The sequence below is a fragment of the Spermophilus citellus genome, assembly GCF_964194105.1.
Source record: "Spermophilus citellus genome assembly, chromosome: 8".
NCBI lineage: Eukaryota > Metazoa > Chordata > Mammalia > Rodentia > Sciuridae > Spermophilus > Spermophilus citellus.
Window position 1 is genome coordinate 126,812,198 of NC_138189.1, and position 20,174 is coordinate 126,832,371.

The 20,174-nt window shown below is 40.1% G+C and overlaps 1 pseudogene across 1 annotated transcript in view; it reads left to right on the top strand.

Annotated features, from left to right (window-relative positions):
- LOC308654731 (small ribosomal subunit protein eS7-like) overlaps positions 1 to 4,428 on the top strand; it is a 114,264-nt pseudogene extending 109,836 nt beyond the window's left edge. The window contains exon 3 of the transcript in view: positions 3,824 to 4,428. The product of the transcript in view is annotated as a small ribosomal subunit protein eS7-like (transcript). The remainder of the gene's footprint in view (positions 1 to 3,823) is intronic.
- The last annotated feature ends 15,746 nt before the right edge of the window (positions 4,429 to 20,174 follow it).

The following is a 20,174-nucleotide window of genomic DNA, read 5'->3' on the forward strand; positions in this document are numbered from 1 at the left end:
ACATAGTTCTTGAAACACTGGCCAGAGCAATTAGACAGATGAAAGAAATTAAAGGGATATGGGTAGGAAAGAAGAACTCAAATTGGCACTATTTGTTGATGATATGATTCTATACCTAGAAGACCCTAAAAGTTCTACAAGAAAACTCCTAGAACTAGTAAATGAGTTCAGCAAAGTAGCAGGATATAAAATCAACACCCATAAATCAAAGGCATTTCTGTATATCAGTGACAAATCCTCAGAAAGGGAAATGAGAAAAACAACCCCATTTTCAATACCCTCAAAAAAAAAAATACTGGGAATCAACTTAATCAAAGAAGTGAAAGAGCTATGTAATGAAAATTACAGAACCCTAAAGAAATAAATCAAAGAAGACCTTAGAAGATAGACAGATCTACCTTGCTCTTGGATATGCAGAATTAATATTATCAAAATGCCATGCTTCCAAAAGCACTCTACAGATTTAATGAAATTCTGATCAAAATTCCAATGACATTCCTCATAGAAATAGAAAAAACAATCATGAAATTCATCTGGAATAATAAGAGATCCAGAATAACTAAAGCAATCCTTAGCAGGAAGAGTGAAGCAGGTGGCATCACTATACCAGACCTTAAACTATACTACAAAGCAATAGGGGAAAAAACAGCATGGTATTGGCACCAGAACAGACTGGTAGACCAATGGTACAGAATAGAGGACACAGAGACTACCCCACAAAACTGCAATTATCTTACATTAGACAAAGTTACCCAAAACATGCATTGGAGAAAATATAGCCTCTTCAACAAATGGTACTGGGAAAACTGGAAATCCATATGCAACAAAATGAAATTAAACCCCTGTCTCTCACCATGTACAAAACTCAACTCAAAGTGGATCAAGGACTTAGGAATACAACCAGAGACCCTGCATCTAATAGAAGAAAAAGTAGGCCCTAATCTCCATCATGTGGGATTAGGCCCCAGCTTCCTTAATAAGACTCCTATGGCACAAGAATTAAAATCAAGATCAATAAATGGATGGACTTAAACTAAAAAATTTCTTTTCAACAAAATAAACAATCTGTGAGGTTAATAGAGAGCTTACATCTTGGGAGCAAATCTTTGGCCCTCACACATCAGATAGAGCACTAATCTCTAGTGTATATAAAGAACTCAAAAAGCTAAGCACCAAAAATACAAATAACCCAATCAATAAATGGGCCAAGGACTATGAACAGACACTTCTCAGAAGATGATGTACAATCAATCAACAAATACATGAAAAAATGTTCAACATCTCTAGCAATTATAGAAATGCAAATCAAAACCACTCTAAGATTTCATCTCACTCCAGTCAGAATGGCAGCTATTATGAAGACAATAATAAGTGTTGGAGAGGATGTGGGGGGAAAAGGCACACTCATACATTGCTGGTAGGACTGCAAATTGGTGCAGCCAATATGGAAAGCAGTATGGAGATTCCTTGGAAAATTGGGAATGGAACCACCATTTGACCCAGCTGTCCCTCTCCTCAGTCTATACCCAAAGTTAGCCAATTCCAAAAAACCAAATGCCAAATGTTTTCTTTGACATGAGGAGGCTGATTCATAGTGGGATAGGGAGCGGGAGCATAGGAGGAATAGATGAGCTCTAGATAGGGCAGTGGGGTTGGAGGGGAAGGGAGGGGGCATGGGTTTATTAATGATGGTGGAATTATTATTATCCAAAGTACAGGTATAAAGACACTAGTTGGTGTGAATATACTGTGTATACAACCAGAGATATGAAAAATTGTGCTCTATATGTGTAATAAGAATTGTAATGCATTCTACTGTCATATATAAATAAAAAATAAATTTTAAAAAAATAAAAAAGAAGTTAAATGGAAAGGTTTTTTAAGGTTGTTGCTTTAACACATATTCACATATATGTAAACAAAATCATATAAATATCTATTTTGCATCTATAGAAGTGATTATTTGATTTTTTCTTTATTTTGTTAATATGATAAATTACATTGATTGGTTTTGAATATTAAACCAATCTTGCATTATTTTAGATATCCCCCACTTCATGTAATATCCTTTTACATGCTATTGGGTTTAATCTGCTGATATTTATTAAGGATTCAGTATCTTTGTTCATGAGGGATATTATTCTATAATTTCCTTTTCTTTTTTTCCTCTTTCTTTATAACATCTTTGACAGGTCTTGGCATCAGGATTATGCCCGCCCATAAAGGCAGGTTGGGAAATATTTTCTCCTCCTTTATTTTCTGAAAGAGCATGTGTAAAATGATCATTTCTTCCTTTAATATTTGCTAAAATTTACCACTGAAACCATCTGGACCTGAGTTTTCTTGGAAAAAAAAAAAGAACAGCACTTGTTTTGCTACCACACTTTATTCTACCCCAGTCCACCTGGGGGAATATACAATTAATATTTTCTCCTGGTATCTCATTTAAAACTTTTCAGTCACTGTTATTCAATAGGAGAAGGATAGTAGCCTTATCTATAGACATATAAATAAATGTAAATTATCAAAATCAAAAGTTGATGCGATGTTCATAGAAATAAATGTTCAATTTATTTTTTCAGATTGAAGATGATCTGATGGTATAAGAGAAGCAGAAACCTGGCTGGGTTATCCTTACCCCAATCCAGCAAGTCAAGGCTTGGGCACCAATACTTGCAATGCTTTCCAGAGCACACGCAGGATAATTTGTCTTTTATGTCCCTGGCACTCTCCATCACTGACTATGCTCCTATTTTCCAACTAAAATAAAATATCGTTGAACCTGCCAAGGCATTGAAATTGATTCACTGAAATAAAAACTGCCAACAACAGGGATATTTGGATTATTACAGATTATAAATTTGGGGATTTTAATCTTCCCATTCCCAAATCCAAGTTAGATTTTCAGAACTCTGTTTCTTTAGGTATGCACTTGATTCCATAAATAGGTGCTTGTGTATCTGTGTATACACTTCTAATTTATCATCTCATTTTCCCATTCTCAAAAAAAAAATATTTGTTCCTCCTGAAGGCTGATGGATAATGAAAATGTCTTAATTTGAATTTATTCAAAACCATTCACACATGTTCCTGACTAAAAAAAAAAAAAAAAAAAAAAAAGACATGCTAAAAAAGAATGAGGCTGAATTATAATGAATGAACTAAAACATATGCATTTCCCCTGCTAGCTGAATACTTACTCTAGGGAGCTTATATGCTCAGCCAATGTAAGGGGGCCCTTGTCTTAGGACTGATTTCAGCAGCTACCCCCCACCCTTCCAAAGATCCTCACTGAGTGACGGGGTCACTGTAAACAGATAAAAGTCATGAATGGCTGTGCTGGACCTTCTGCATTTGCCTCCCAGATCATTGTCCATGCTTCTCTAATCTGCTCTAATGAAGGTCCTGTCTCCCTGAGTGTGACAAAAGGAAAGCCATCAGAATTTCAAAGGCAAGGAGAGTAAGCTCAGAGATATGGCTGCCTTCCTCCCAAGTCCCCAGGTCCCCCGGAAAGTCTCACTCACATCCCATCCTGCATTCCAACAGCAGCTCCCTCTCTGTATTCCTTTCAGGCCTAGAGAGAGTAAGGGCTCCTCCATCCCTTGTTGGTTTCTCATTATCCTTTCACACTGTTTGTAAACACACACACACACACACACACAAAAAAAAAAAAAAAAAAAAAAAAAAAAAAAAAAAAAAAAACCTATGTGAATAAGCAACATGCTTCTGGCCCAAATCTGATTAAAAAAAAAAAAAAAAAGTCAAGTCTTGTCACTAAGGCATATGATAGATTGTCACTAGAGCCTGGCCTCTTCCTAAGCAGAGCCTCTGCAATGTGTTGCTGGGACTGGAGATGAGCTCAGACCTCAAGACCCAGCAGAGGGGCCTCAACATCATGGCAGCCAAGGAAACTGAAGTTGGTAGTGGTCAGAAAGGTATCATAATTTTTCTTCCTGTTTCTCAACTGAAATCTTTCCAGAAAACCCCAGTCTAGCTAGTGTGTGGATTGGATAGAAAACTCAGTGGGAACCATGTGGCTTTTATTGCTCAGCGTGGAATTCTGCCTAAGCCAACGCAGAGAAACCATACAAAAAAAAAAATCAAAACAAGTAAAAGCATCCCAGGAGCCGCACTGTGAGGGCTGCACATGATGTGACCCTTGAGGATACGGTCTTCCCAAACAGAATTGTGGGCAAAGGGATGCACTTGAAACTGGATGGCAGCCGACTCATAAAGGTTCATTTAGACAAAGCATCACAGAACAATGCGAAAATTAGGGTTGAAACTATTTCTGGTATCTATAAGAAGCTCACGGGCAAGGATGCTAATTTTGAATTCCCAGAGTTTCAGCTGTCAACAAAAATGACTGAAGTATCATTCACAGTAGGAAAAAAAAAAAGTCAATCATCTGCTGAACAAGGTGGATAATGAAGAGCTAGGTCTTGCCTCTTCATTCAAAAGATAAACTATTAGATCTCAAGAATAATGTTTTAGCATTGTCCTTTTATTGGCCATGAACTTCCTTCTAAAAGAAAAGTTCCAGAATTGTTTAGATGAGGGACAGTATCATCCAAACATCCAGTCTCCAAAGGTGACTACTTGGCGGGAAGTACTATTATTAAAGTTCTGGATGTTTGTTATTTTACTGCCCCATGATCCCATTACATCTGCTCATCATTACCCATCAGAAAATAGGTTGTAGCTCAAGGGTGGAGCACTTGCCTAGGACAGGTGAGGCCCTGGGTTGGATCCTCAGCACCACATAAAAAAACAAATGAACAACAACAAATAAATAAAGGTTAAATTCTTTTTTAAAAAAAATAGATACCTTGGAACTTCTGAAAGCATAACCAAATTGTTGGACTCCCCAGGCCCAGACAGGAAAACAGAAAATAGCTTACTACCAAAAGAGAGAGAGAGACAGACATACAGAGATAGAGAGAGAGAGAAATTTACTTGAGGATAGATTTGACATCATGAGTACTGGAAAAAAAAATTGTTTCCAAAACCCATGTTTCATTAAGTGGACATATGTAAAATTATTTTCACATTGTGAGGGGCAAGTTGTCTATGATTTTAGACATAAAATATGCATGTGCTTGAAGAATCATTTATTTCCTCAGACTCTCCAAGAACCAGTTTTCTTTTTTAGAATATTAATATTTAAGACAAGAACTTGAAACCTGAGCTGATGGCTAGTTCTCTACTTAGTTAATTTCATAAAGTTGGTGTAAAATGTGTCTCTTTTCTCTGGACAAAACGTACTACATTAAGCTGTTATTGTGGCTTAAAAATACATGCAAACATTTTGAACTTTCTCAATGTTTTTAATTTAGATTTGCACAATCATAGAAATTAGAGATGGAGAAACCATCTTAATATGAACCGTAGTCCTCGGTCTGGTCTTGGTTCTCCTTTCCTGATTAATAAAGCTATTGAGGAAAAAAAAAACCCTCTATCCATTACTCCCATTATATCACTATTTCTGAGCCAACATTATCTCTTGAAGGGAATGCCATTACTCTAATGATTTACTCTAGAATCCTAAAAGACCATCTTTCTCTTAGCATAACCTTTAAACTTATTGGTTGGCAGAGGCTGTGTCTGTATCAACTGCATCTTTTGAGCAAAAGATGTGGTGATTGCAATTAACTGTAACAGCAAGATTGGCCTAGAGAAGACAGAGAAGTGGAACTTCCTGAACCACTTGGCTTGGGCCTATGTACACAAATTCTGCATGTCTTTTAGTCATATTTCATTCATATGAGGGAACATTGGCAAGCACAAAATCCTAAGTAGATTATTTTTTAACAATGAATTTGTATTTAACTTTGTTAATATGCCCAATAACTTAATATTTCTGGTTTTTTTTCACCCCAAGGCAAAATAGCCACTTAAATACCATATTATTTCGTAGATTCTCTTAATTTTGTTCTTTCGTCTTCAACATGGCTCCTTATTAAACTCATTTTACACATGAGGAAACTAAACCCTAAAATTGATTCATCATCATCTCTTTCTTCTAATATTCACTAACAAGGCAAAATAAGTTGGACTTTTGAGAATCATATTCAAAAAACAATATGACCTCCTTCTCAAGAGTTAGGCAAAATAATTTTAAAATTTTGAAATTTTACTAAAATGATTCTTTTATTTCAAAGCAGTTATTTCAAAACTGAATTCATTGTTGAAAGTGCCCATTCAAATGCACATACACTAGGAGCAGATCAAAACTCATTGGCCCTTTTATGTGCCATTTTAACTAGCTGTATATTTTCATTTGTCTTTTTTTTTAATCATCCTAACCATATATTATTAAGCTCTTTCTTATTTCCCTCTCTCAATTTTCCTGGCCCCCCTGTTTTCCATGAAATCAAGTAGACTGCCTTATGGACGTTCTTGGCAACCTAGAATCCACAGCTCTTTATTCCAATTAATTAAGCAGTAATGTTAACATTGGTGTGAGAAGAAATGAATTAGCATTTATTTGGCTTAAAATATGCACAGAGGAATGAAAATATTGATCTTAACAGAAAGAACCCAATACATATCTGATGAAAATGCAACAGAGCTTAAAAGCAAACATATGATTGGAACATTGGTGTGGAAAGAACTCTGCTGCAACCCAACCATGCTCTTTGATTGGTCAGAACTGCCCTGTTGAGTGTTCCACCTAAGATTAGCACTTAACCATCAATCAATACAATAAAATTGCTAGAGCACTTCTACTTGAACTTAACCTAAAAACTCACAAGCAGTGGATGTTTTCTCTCTTTGGCTAGGAAAACTTCAAAAGGATGATTTTGATGGACTAGATTTATGGTCAATTATAAATGCCTCCTATGTTATACATATAGTTCATATGACTTTCTTTTTTTTTCTTTTTCTTTTTTTTTTTGCTTCTTTGTTTACATAAACAGTGGTTTCCATCTAAGAACCTCAATCTGTTTACAATATTAATTAGTTAAACCTAAACATGTTTTTCCCCTGTATTACTTGTCTGACATCCCTTGGAAAGAATTTTAACCAATAGGAAAAAATTAAAGTTTATACTGGAGAACATTTTCTTAAGTCCATTTGGCCAGGTCAGTAGGTTTGGAATTTGGCAGTGCCTGTAAATTTTATTTAATTTCATTTCATTTTGAAATTTTGCTGAGTGAATAGAACCAACTGAAGAAATCAGAGAATGATTTATTATAGGAATTTTTTTCAAATATTACCTAAGATGTGGAGAAAAAAAGACATCAGCAAGTAAGAGTAAGTTGAAAGACAAGAGAACTATTCAGCATATTAACCAGAATTTTAGAAAGACAAGTAGTACCAAAGTATACACAGGAAAAAGAGACCCCAAAAAGAATTATTTTATTCTTCCTGGATATGACTGATATTTCCTTCCTACAGAGAATAATCAATATTTAGATAGATTTCACTGATATTTTAGTATTAAAATATTGATTGGAACTAAAAGACATGAGAAGTTTGAAGGATTTATTGAAATTCTTCCATGCTCTGATTACAAATGAATACACATTTTTGCATCATCTGAAATGTGAGACCATTTCATCTCTCAATGGACGTCTTCATTTCCAAGGTTGACTTCTCAGGGGAGTCTAGGACTCCATAATTTTTCACAAACCAAAGATGTTTAAGAACAATATCCCTCATTGGAGAAAGGGGATCGGCCATATGGGAATATTAAGGGTCACATAAACATAGACTAAATCACTGTTCCAACATATGGAATATTCTGGTAAGATAATACTTCAGAAAAAAAAAACATTTTATCCTCAATTTCCCTCAAGACACCTTTGGAATAAGTGCCTGCTGACCCTGGGGAAGGAGATTCCTGCTCCAAGCCCTGGACAGTCCACATCAGCATGAAACACCTACCATATCAGAGCCATGGCCAGTGGCAAAGGAAAGTGCAGGTTCTCTTCCTTGCCTTTCAGTCACAGGCCAAAGAAGTAAAACTCACACACAAAAGTAAAGGATAAGTTGTTTTTCCAAGGAAATTTTTTACTTGCATTTTTATATGAAATAGGAGCCCTTTGAGGTACAGAGTGTCAAGTAAGAATTCGCTGTTGTGAGGCATCCAGTCTTAGCATCATTTAGAAAAGTCATTCAAGTTTAGCTCAACAGACCCCTTTTTAGTCCCTATTATGTAGTGAGCTTTCTAGTACAATTCACGGCTCAAAGAGGAAGACAAATTTAAAAGGTCAACAGGAAAGGTAGATTGCTCCAGGAAATGGAGTTAAAATCAGACAAAACACTGCCTGCACTGTTTCCGTCTTCCAAGGAAAGATCATTGCTAAGAGTGCCACATTTGGGGCTTTAATAACCAGCTCATAAATGCTTATTCCACCCTTGGCCAGGACCCATAGGGCCAGACTCTAACAATGTTCTCCTGGTGCTCATAAAACATGGTAGTCCTCTCAAGTTAATGAGACCAAGAACAGCTTTCTCAAAGCTGTGCCTGGAAACTCCCTGGAGAAAAACAGATAATTTTAATGTGCAGTCGTCAAAAGGAGGCATGAAGTCAGCCATATACATTCAAAAGTTGTCATATATTTGAATTTAGGAAAGGGTATTGGACAATGTGACTCGTGACATTTATTTATCAAAATAATTTGGTGTGGCTGAGATATGAGCATGGCCATATGAATGGAAAATAACCAATAAGGCAGCCAAAGGCAAGGGGGAAGAGGTACCTTCTGAAAAGATGAAATAATTTATTAGATTTGCTCCATGTCATAGGAAGTAGGCATCTTGGCTGTGTTGAACTGCCTACTGAGCATTTCATCATGGATGTACTTCAGACATCTTAAAACATATGTCCAGTCAGGCATGGTGGCACACACCTGTAATCCCAGCAGCTCGGGAGGCTAAGACCTGAGGATCATGAGTTCAAAGCCAGCCTCAGCAAAAGCAATGCACTAAGCAACTCATTGCGACCCTGTCTCTAAATAAAATATAAAATAGGGTCGGGAATGTGGCTCAGTGGTTGAATGCTCCTGAGTTCAATACCTGGTACCCACTCTAAAAAAGAAAAAAAAAAACCCACATGTTCAAAACCATATGCATTGTTTTAAAATTCCAACGTAGAGCGATACAGTTCGTGATTGTTCAAGGGTCTCTAGGAACTCAAAGGTAAGAGAACTAAGTACATTGTGAATGTCAAGCCAACCTGAGCCACATGTTGAGAAGTGAGCAGCAGCTCACACAGTGAACAGGTGCAGGAAGAGCATTTGAGGTAAGGAGCAGAGAACATGCAGACAAGAGGCAAGAAGAGTGTGAGATGTTTTTTAAAACTCTAAAGCATGCATGTAGGGGCATGATAGGACCCAAAACAGGAGAGCAGGGACAAAATTATAAAGAGCCTGCATTAAATTTAAATTGCATCCAGTGGTCAAGGGGGAGTTACTGAAAGATTCAAAGCAGGAGAACGATATGGTTACATTTTTGTTTCTAAGAGAACCCTCTGGGAGCAGTGTGGAGAAGGGATCAGGGACAAGCAAGACTACCTGCTAAACTCAATGAAGACTGGAAGACAGCGATGCGATGGCACTTGAGCCATGTGGACAGATGGTGAGATTGTGGTAAGGTAGACACCGAGGAAATTCATAAGACAGAAGACAAGTGTAGTACATGGGAGGGAGGAATTAAGGATGACTCTCAAAATTCAAGCTTCTGTGGCCAGTTAGACATCGACCCAAGTAGACAAAATGCAAGTAGAGGAGAAGTAGCAGGCTTTGGGACAGGGCAAGAGGCAATGGAAACTCTTTGGACATGTTGAGGTCCCAGTCAGTCTTTCTGGTAGAAAGATCAAGGAGGAAATTAGAGAGAAAACTGGAGCTCAGAAAGAAGGTCTCACCAAAGGTCAGACCTGGGAACCCTAGGCCTGGCTGTGGTTAGCCATAAGAATGATGAAGGTTTGTTTTTGAGTTTGTTTTTGGTTTTTTCTTTATTTTGTTTTATTTCATTTGTACTGGGAATTGAACCCAGGAGTACTTCACTTCCAAACTACATCCCCAATCCTTTTTTATTTTGAGATGGGTCTCACTAAGTTCCTGAGACTGGCCTCAAACTTGTGATCCTTCTACCCCAGCCTCCCAAGTTACTGGGATTACAGGTGTGTGCCACCATATCCTGCAATGATGAGAGCTTCTAAGTGAGGCGGAGGTAAGAAGAAGGTTGAGGAAAGAACCCTGGGAGCAAAACAGACATGGAGAAGTTTTCTTGGGAAGAGTCTGTGTAGACACCCACTTCTCTCACCCATAAAAAGCTAGTCTAACTGGAGGGCAGAATGAGCTCATGGTGGTCCCAAAGGAGGGGCCCACTAATGAAGTTCTTGGATGAGGAGAGGGAAACCTAGATCTGCCATAACGAGTCTTTCTGAAGCACAACTATTAGGAAATAGGAGCCCTTAGAGGAATGGCTAGAAGCCATTCTCCTCTACGGAGCCCGTGGGAGGGATGTCACCAATACAATGCCACCAATGTGGAGTTCAAAGCCTATGTGTGAAACCAGAATTGAAAGCTAAAGATAACCAGATGAGATCAGAATGTGTGGTGATGTGTGCAGCCTGTGTGCACATTAACTACCAATTTTCTACATATTTGCCTACCAAAAAATGTACTTGCAACACCAGAAATTAATGCACACAGCACTACTGTAGTAATTCAAAAACATGCATGGAGTGGCACGTAATTTGAGTCCCCAACATGCATGTTTCCTGGTGAGATCAAGTGTGCCAATGCTCTGCCTCTTATCTCAGCTCTCATACTATAAACATGTCGCCTTTTCACAGTCTATTTAGTGCCAGATTTTTGGGATGTTTGAACTTTTTGTTGGTGATTTTGCTATTTAACATGGTCCCCTGCATACTGCTGAAGTGCCGTCTAGTGTTCCTAAGCACTAAAAAGCTGTTGTGCACCTTATGAAAAAAAGTAATGTGTTCATTCAGGCAAGAGTTACTGTGGTATTTCCCATAAGTTCAATGTTAATGAATCACTGATATTAAATAAGATGTCTTTTTAAAACAGAGATGTTCATAATCAAGGTCGTGTATCGATCGTTTGATGAAAACACTGTTGTGGCGAGAGGCTTAAGAATTCTAATCCTGTGCTTTTCTGAAGGCGCAACTGTCCAGTATGTGTGGCAACCTCACAGAACAAAACTACTGCAGATAATGAGAACTGATAGTGTAGGTAAAGGCTTGAATGAGCAGAGAGCCTTGTTTGTCCAAAATGAAATCCTTAACTTACTCAAATGTTTCATTTAGACAAGAACAAAAGACAAGGGTTGGGGGTAGGGTTTTGAATATTTATTTGGGTTTCTCAGGCCAAAAAAAAAAATTTTTTTTTCACTTTAAACCACCCAATCTTTGACTGCGATCCCATGAACTGAAGGTGGAAAAGATGCATTTCATGGAGTCTAGCATGGTACCCTGCCACATGCTTGCTGTGTGACCTTGACAAGCATTCCCTGCTCCAGATCTTCATGCCTCACCTATGAACTGAGGCAAAGGCACCATGTAACCCTGGTGTCCGATCTCTGTCTACTCTCTACCTGTGACTCTGCAGCCAGTCCCAAAGCCATCAAGCTTTCAGGCCACACAGGCTTATGAAGAGGGGCTTCATTAGATCATTGATTCATTAGATCATTGATTAAGAATTCTAGGAGGTGCCCAAACACAGTTAAATAGAAGTAAAAAGTTATCGTGTTCTACAGCACAGTTGGGGTGTCCATCACTTGCAATTGTCTATGATTTATGTTATGAATAACTAGAAGAGAGGAGCTCAAAGGCTTTGAACACAAAGTACTGATAAGGAGATGGAAACATGAATTACTTTGATCAGTACACACTGTATACATGCATTAAAATATCATACCGTGTCCCATAAATACATATAGTTATCATGTTAATCAGATAAATGTGTAAGGATAGGTAAATATTAACTAGTCTCATTTGATCATTGTATATGGTATATATATTTTTCAAATTATGGCACTGTACCCCCATAAATTTGTACAGTTGAAATTTTAAAGATTAAAAGAACAAAGGGACTCTAGAACTCTGTCTAGTTTTAACTACAACAACAGAATAAACCCAAAGGAAAACTTACAAAACTGACAGAGTAAAATATCCTCAATCGTTTCAAATGTGAGCAAATTAAAAATAGGAAGAAACGGCACAAAGGGAAGAGTGTTTAACCACGATTATTTAGAGCAAATGACTTGAGTGTTCGAAACTGAACCCAAACTATGTGCTTGCCAGGCTGCTCGGAGGCCCTGGTCCTGTCCTTTAGGTCTCTCCAGAGGATCCCAGTGTCTCTTACCAACAATTGCGTGCTCCACGAAGCACTTGGCATAGGGCTGGTTGGACATGTGTGACCCAGACGTTTCCATGGAAGGTTAGTGCTCCCAGATGGAGTCCTCATCTTAAGAATGTGTGCAAGATTAAGATGTAATCCATCGTGGCAAAGAATACAATGATGCATGAAATAAATGCTCAAGTTGACTTTTCCTCTAAAGAATCCTTTAACTATACAGGAGACATTAATAAACAGAACCCTCTATTTAGCAAAAGCTCTCTCTCTTCCATCTACATTGTGAGAGGGGAAGGCTAGGGATAAAGTGCAGAAGGTTGAAAAGATAAAACACAGGGGACCACGTGCGTGCACACACTGCACACGAAAATCACCTTGCTTTGTCTCTTGATTAAGCCAGTGAGGAAATCACCATTGCTACACGCAGACCACACCTAACATCTGTAGGAGTCCAGCACCTTCTCTTCCCCCATCTCTATCCTACACCTGGAGGGGGTCTTGTGTGCACAGTTGCACACAGTGATGTAGGCAAGACTCAAAGAGCCCCACAGAAGAAGCCCTGGCAGGCTCTGCTCATGGGATCAGGGCCCTGGGGTAAGAAATATGAGATTCTGGAATTGTGGGATGCAGTCTAGAAGCAGGGTGCAGGCTCTGGCCAGCATCTCCTTGGGTCCTCTGGCTCTTCTTCCCACGGAGGGGGACCCAGCTGGGCTGGCTTGTGTGCAGCACCTCTCTCGAGATGCCATTTTATTTTTCTTGACATATGATAATGCATATGTCTTTGCATGGATTTCTCAAACACTGTTCCAGCTCTCAATGACTCAGCACATCAAAAGTTGTCCCTCCAGGAGGATTAAAAGTTAAACCGTGGGTTGCAATGTCTGTAATACACCTGGGAATTTATGAAATCCACTGAGCTGGACTTTGGAGGATAAGAGTAAAGTCTCTTCTATACAGAAGCTGCTGAAGACCTAAAATAACTAAAGTTGATGTTTCACTGAGAAATGACAATATGCTCTTCATCCCATTTATGAAATATAGCAATGCCTAATCACTGCTCTGTCTCCCTTTAATAAACTCTCCTAGAGATATCATGAAAGCTCCATGACTATACATCAGATGTCTATCTAAAGCATATGAACTGTGCTTGGCATCTAGTGGATGATCAATAAATAATTGTTAAATAAACAATTATTAATCTGCAGAACTTTAGCACCTTTGCTCTAAACAATGGATTGAATTTCAAAACCCACATAATAGAATAGATCCACGCTCCCTAGCCCACGTCTCTTTCTGTGACTGCAAATGTTTTTAATCACAGGCAAGGCATTAGCCACATGGCTCTGCATTGTTCGCTCAGCCCTTCTTCATTATGAGAACCTAATTTACGCAGAGAAGGATCTTCAAAAGGGTTATGTGCGCTTTCAGCCCTGGCGGCAGCAGCTGTGAGAAGACAGTTATTAGACAGAAAGACAGATGAGGATAAAGGGACCCAGTCATCACCACTTCTTCAGAGCATCTTCATGAAGCGCCAGAGTGTCCTGCAGCACTGGGTGGAAGCCACCAAGGTCCACAGCCTTTCAAGTCAGATTATTTTTTGCTGTTGTCCTCCCTATACTTTGTAGCATTCAGACCTCTATACGCACTAAGCCAACCAACTACTGAAGCAGAGGCAAGAAGATCTGTTAGGAGCTGGCGACAGTGGAGAGGTAGGCCCTCTTTTGTGGCTTTGCTCATGACGAAAGGTATTTAAAGCATTTAGATATTGTAAGTGATAAATATAATCCCATAACTAAATATCCAGAGAAAAAACATTTTTAAAATTGTGAACGTTTGTAAAAACACCAATAATCGTGTTGGGATTACATTTTGATAGAGAAAAAGAGGTCAAGTACCAAGTGTACATACTGGACACCCAGGGGTGGTGGTCAGTCAAGATGGACTCGTCTGACCAACTTGGACTAGCATGGGCAAATAGCTGCCACTGTGAGTGTCCTCCTGCCTCACTGGCCCCTTCTCTGGGGTCCCTCACCATCTCCACCATCCAAATGGCTACAATGGGTCAGTGCCCTGATATACATGTGGTTCAATTTTTAAAATATTATCACTAAGTATGACCCTAATTTTTGTAATATGTGTGTGTGTGACAGAGAGAGAGAAAGGGAGAAAAAATACAACAAAATTCATAGCCAGGATTATACTGAAAGCTATAGTGAAAGCAATTATATTGAGATTTGGAATTGTGATTTTTTTTTTATTGTCTTCATTATATTTTTAGGGTTACCATGGTTTTCCACACTAAGCTATATATTACCTCTATGGCCCAAGAAAAGAAGAGCAAAGATGTTATTTACTGATATAGATACTCTTAAAGGAAATCAAACTACTAGTCACTCATACCAAATTCATTCCTGGTAGCAATTTTTTAAACCTGATAAACACCAAGTTCAATAAATCTGTCTCAAGTGCCTCCTGTGAGCATAGCACAGAGATTACCAAGTAACATAAAGCACACCCCCATCAAGGAGTTTGCAGTCTGGTTGGGTGGTAAGACACACCACCCCACACACTCGCATGTGTACACACACACACAAACACACACACACACATACACACCACCACCACCACCACCATCCTTCAAATCTTTGCTCAAATATCATGGTTCCCCCCTGAGATCATGACCACCCTGTTCAATTCTGAAACCCCACCTTCACCCCAGACACTGGCTTCTCGTACCATCTTACTTTTTCCATACCTCTTAGCACCTGCTTAAAAGCCCTGAAACAGGAGTTCAGGGAGTATTATAGACTGTCAAAGGGGCGGGGGGAAATAGGGACCTAGATGGTTCCAGAAAGTGCTATGGAGGAAGCAGGGAGGGCAAAAGAGGATACCAGACTTGACAGAATTAATATACTTAATCCTCATGCACAGGATCCTCGGGGTGATGGGGAAGACCACAAAGAGCAAGATGATCCAGTTTTTTTTTCTTACTGATATGCATTTCAATCATCAGACCAACTACCTGACCTTGTCATCATAATTTCAGGTATAGGAAAATTCAGGGCCTTAATTCTACTGGATACAAGCTAAGGTTCTCTAATCAACCATCTGCTTGGACTTGAAATCAGGTTCCAAATATGTTACCTCCATGATCCCAGGGTAAGTTATTAATACCCCTAGCCTCAGTTTCCCTACCTATCAAGTGAGATAACAGCAGAGCCACTCATGAGGGACTGACAATGAGGGTGAGGCAGAGCACTTCACCCATAGCCCTGAAGAGACCGAGGGCCTAGCCTGTGCCCAGAGGGAGGAAGGCAGACCTGACCCACCCAGGCAGCCCTCTCGCTGCACCTCTCTCCCTGCCGTCCGCTCCCACACACCTGCCCCTGCTCCCACACACCTGCCCCTGCTCCCACACACCTGCCCCTGCTCCCACACACCTGCCCCTGCTCCCACACACCTGCCCCTGCTCCCACACACCTGCCTCTGCTCCCACACACCTGCCCCTGCTCCCACACACCTGCCCCTTCTCAGTTCTTCTGTGGGCCACTCTGTATCCACACACCACGCAGAGACATTTCCAGCATCTGTGGCCATGTCAGACCTACATCTTTATGAACCCCGCTCTCACCCCTCCTGGGAGACCCTTGGTTTGTTTTGCTGGTCTCTGTCATCTTTCTGTGAGATGCTTGTCAGACAGAGGCTTGCAGAACGAGCGATGAAACACTGAGTGGACTCGTGTGTTCGATGAGTGAAGATGTCCTCAGGACCTCATGGACATGGAGAAATCCAACTCCACTCAGCTCTGCTCTCCCCTACCCCCCAGCTGGCAGAATACTCCTGGGGCTGCTCAACGGGTGGAAAGAAAACCCCAAATGATGATGTTCCCTACAACCTTCCAGGGGCCCTTAGAACAGCCATTTTTCTCAGAGAGAGGCCAGTCACAGCCTCCTCAACCACAGCAAGGTGGAGAGGTGGGTCTGGGGTGGAGGGAGTTTCAGGTGCCCTCAGGAAGCAGCTTGAGGAAGGTCACACAGAAGAAGGAAGTGCTAAGTGGCCAATAGCCTGAGGGCAAAGTGACCAGGAGATCAACTGGACCGTGGTGTCGAGGCCTCCGTGTTTTTGGAAGCAAGGCACTGCTCCTCTCAGTAGTCCACAAACAAACCAGCAGCACAGATGCTCCACAGATTTCTTGAATCCATTTCCCCTCAGTGGGACCACAAAGGTCAAGTGTCTTCTTGGCCCTAAAGGGAAATGGAAGTTTGTGGTATCAGGCCACATGTGTTCCATCTTCTCTGTGCTTTGGATATGGGACCGTCCCTGGAGAGACGCATCGGGCCAATCATTTAGAAATTCAGTTTTACTCCTACCCTCATCCAGCCCCTCAGGCCATACACCACTCAGTCCTGACAGTTAGCATGTTGTCCGTGTCCTCTCCAATCCAAACAAAAACTCAAATAATATTATGAATCTCAAACTAGAAGAAGCCATGTTAATTGTCAGGCCCCAGAACCGAATGCATTTTTAACTCCTTTTGGAACCAACACTTTTTTTGGATCTCTCTTAAATCTACTTAAAACAGAACCAAGTCTGTTTTCTAATTGTTAAATCTGGAACTAAACTGGGGGGGCGGGCAGCAGGGGAGACTGTCCTCTGAACCGAGTATGCCAAAAAAAAAGTTCTTCATGTCATTTGAGTAAAGCAGTTGTGAAACATCCTGGTGTCACATGCTTTATTTGGAGCAGGGTGGGGCATGGAGGTCTGAAAATAATTTGATATTACTAGAGTGAAAAGTTCAAAAAGCAGTGGAAGAGGAAACTTGCACTAGTCAAAGTCGAGTCAGTTGTCTGGAATAAATCAGACCAAAGGTCCTCAGTGGGAATGTGCCTCAGTTTGGTAACGTCAGAAGAAGGTCATGAGCCAGCATCTGGTAAGGCATCCAAGGTCAGAAAGAGGCAAGAGCAAAGGACCAGAGAAAGGACCAGGGTGGGCAGGAAAGAAACAGGCAAATGGTTCACAAGGCCAATGAAGGCAGGGTCTGAGAGGCTGGAACAAGAACCTGGAGATTAGCAGGAAATGGATAAAAAAAAAGTAGATAAAAAAAATAACCAAGACCCCAAAAGATCTCAATAATGGTGGAAATTCTCTGGTTACTGAAAAGATGAGAGCTGACTGGCCTAGCACACTGAGAGGGTCCGAAGTTTCCTGGGGGCTAGACTGACCCACAACTGAGCTTCCAAAGGATATGGATATTCTGCATGTAGCATACGCTCTCAAAGCATGCGTTTTGAATGAATGAATCAGTTCCTGCAGATTTGAGCTACAGGTTCGTCACACACACACACACACACACACACACACACACACACACACACAATGTATGGCTCATTCAGACAAGAATAAGTCTTGGGATAATACTGTCTCTAAAAAATGCTTTGAACTGATTCCCCCATCCTGCCTTCAAACATTAGACTCTTTTTTTTTTATTGGTTGTTCACAACATTACAAAGCTCTTGACATATCATATTTCATACATTAGAATCAAGTGGGTTGTGAACTCCCATTTTTACCCCAAATACAGATTGCAGAATCACATCGGTTACACATCACATTTTTACATACTGCCATATTAGTGACTGTTGTATTCTGCTACCTTTCCTATCCTCTACTATCCCCCCTCCCCTCCCCTCCCATCTTCTCTCTCTACCTCATCTACTGTAATTCATTTCCCTCCATGTTTGTTATCCCATTCCCCTCATAACCTCTTATATGTAATTTTGTATAACAATGAGGGTCTCCCTCCATTTCCATGTGATTTCCCTTTTTTTCTCCCTTTCCCTCCCACCTCATGTCTCTGTTTAATGTTAATCTTTTCTTCCTGTTCTTCCTCCCTGTTCTGTTCTTAGTTGCTCTCATTATATCAAAGAAGACATTTGGTATTTGTTTTTTTTAGGGATTGGCTAGCTTCACTAAGCATAATCTGCTCTAATGCCATCCATTTCCCTGCAAATTCCGTGATTTTGTCATTTTTTAGTGCTGCGTAATACTCCATGGTGTATAAATGCCACATTTTTTTATCCATTCATCTATTGAAGGGCATCTGGGTTGATTCCACAGTCTAGTTATTGTGAATTGTGCTTCTATGAACATCGATGTGGCAGTATCCCTGTAGTGTGCTCTTTTAAGGTCTTCAGGAAATAGTCCGAGTAGGGCAATAGCTGGGTCAAATGGTGGTTCCATTCCCAGCTTTCCCAGGAATCTCCATACTGCTTTCCAAATTGGCCGCACCCGTTTGCAGTCCCACCAGCAGTGTACAAGAGTACCCTTTTCCCCACATCCTCGCCAGCACTCATTGTTGTTTGACTTCATCATGGCTGCCAATCTTACTAGGGTGAGGTGGTATCTTAGGGTGGTTTTGATTTGCATTTCCTTGACTGCTAGAGATGGTGAGCATTTTTTCATGTACTTGTTGATTGATTGTATGTCCTCCTCTGTGAAGTGTCTGTTCAGGTCCTTGGCCCATTTGTTGATTGGGTTATTTGTTATCTTATTGTCTAATTTTTTGAGTTCTTTGTATACTCTGGATATTAGGGCTCTATCTGAAGTGTGAGGAGTAAACATTTGTTCCCAGGATGTAGGCTCCCTATTTACCTCTCTTATTGTTTCTCTTGCTGAGAAAAAACTTTTAAGTTTAAGAAAGTCCCATTTGTTGATTCTTGTTATTAACTCTTGTGCTATGGGTGTCCTATTAAGGAATTTTGAGCCCGACCCCACAATATGTAGATTGGAGCCAACTTTTTCTTCTATCAGACGGAGAGTCTCTGATTTGATATCTAGCTCCTTGATCCACTTTGAGTTTCAAACATTAGACTCTTGATTCTAATAATTAGCTAAATACCTAGTATTTCTCTTTAATGCCACCGGGGGTCTTTAATTCTAAACATAACAAAGGTGATCAAAGGATGTTTTAAAGACAATATTCAATCTACTAGTTATGCGTCTATATACCTTGCTGAAGAAGAGCTAAAGGAACAGTAGTAGTGTTGGGATCCTTTTCTGAATGTCCCACATATTCTACAATTATTTTTCTGAAAGCACCTCTCAGATCAAATCTCTTTCTGCTCAGAAATGAGTTGATGACCTCCCACTGTCAGTTCAATGAAACCCACATTCTGGCTTTCTTTAGTATGGTCTTCCACTAGCCCTGCCATGTTCTTTCCCGCTAGCTGAGCAGAGATGCCTGCTGTTTTCATCCAAGTCTTACTCTTTTCTACTTTTATGCTTTTTCTCAAGCAGTTCTCCAGCCTGGGATGTCCTGTTCTCATTTCAGTTCCTTGGGTTTAAATTCCACCGATCCCAAATCACAGGCCATCTCTATTGGTCATTGCTAGGTCAGAGGCTCCATCCCTTGCTGTGTTTTCCTGAAATACTACTCCAGGGAATTTTCTGCACACCCTCCCTTGGGGTAGATGGTCACACTCAACCAAATCTCATTCGTTTGGAGGAAATTTTCAAATTGTATAGCACTCTCAGGAAGATGCACTTTATTAACAGAGGAGCAAACTACCAAGATGAGCTAGAAAAAACACACTTTCACAATGGCCTAGAATTGATGACCCACAGACACTTCTCAAGGACACACAAATCCCTGCACAAAAGCATAAAAGTCATTCTACACAGACAGAGGAAGGGTGTGATGATGAAGCAACAGTATGTGGGAGTTTGGAGGGTAATGAAACTATTCTGCAACCTGGTTGCAGCGTTGGACACGCAAATCCATAAAGCTGTTAAAATAAAGAAAACCGAGAATACCAAAAGAATGAAAAAAAATCAATCTCACTACAT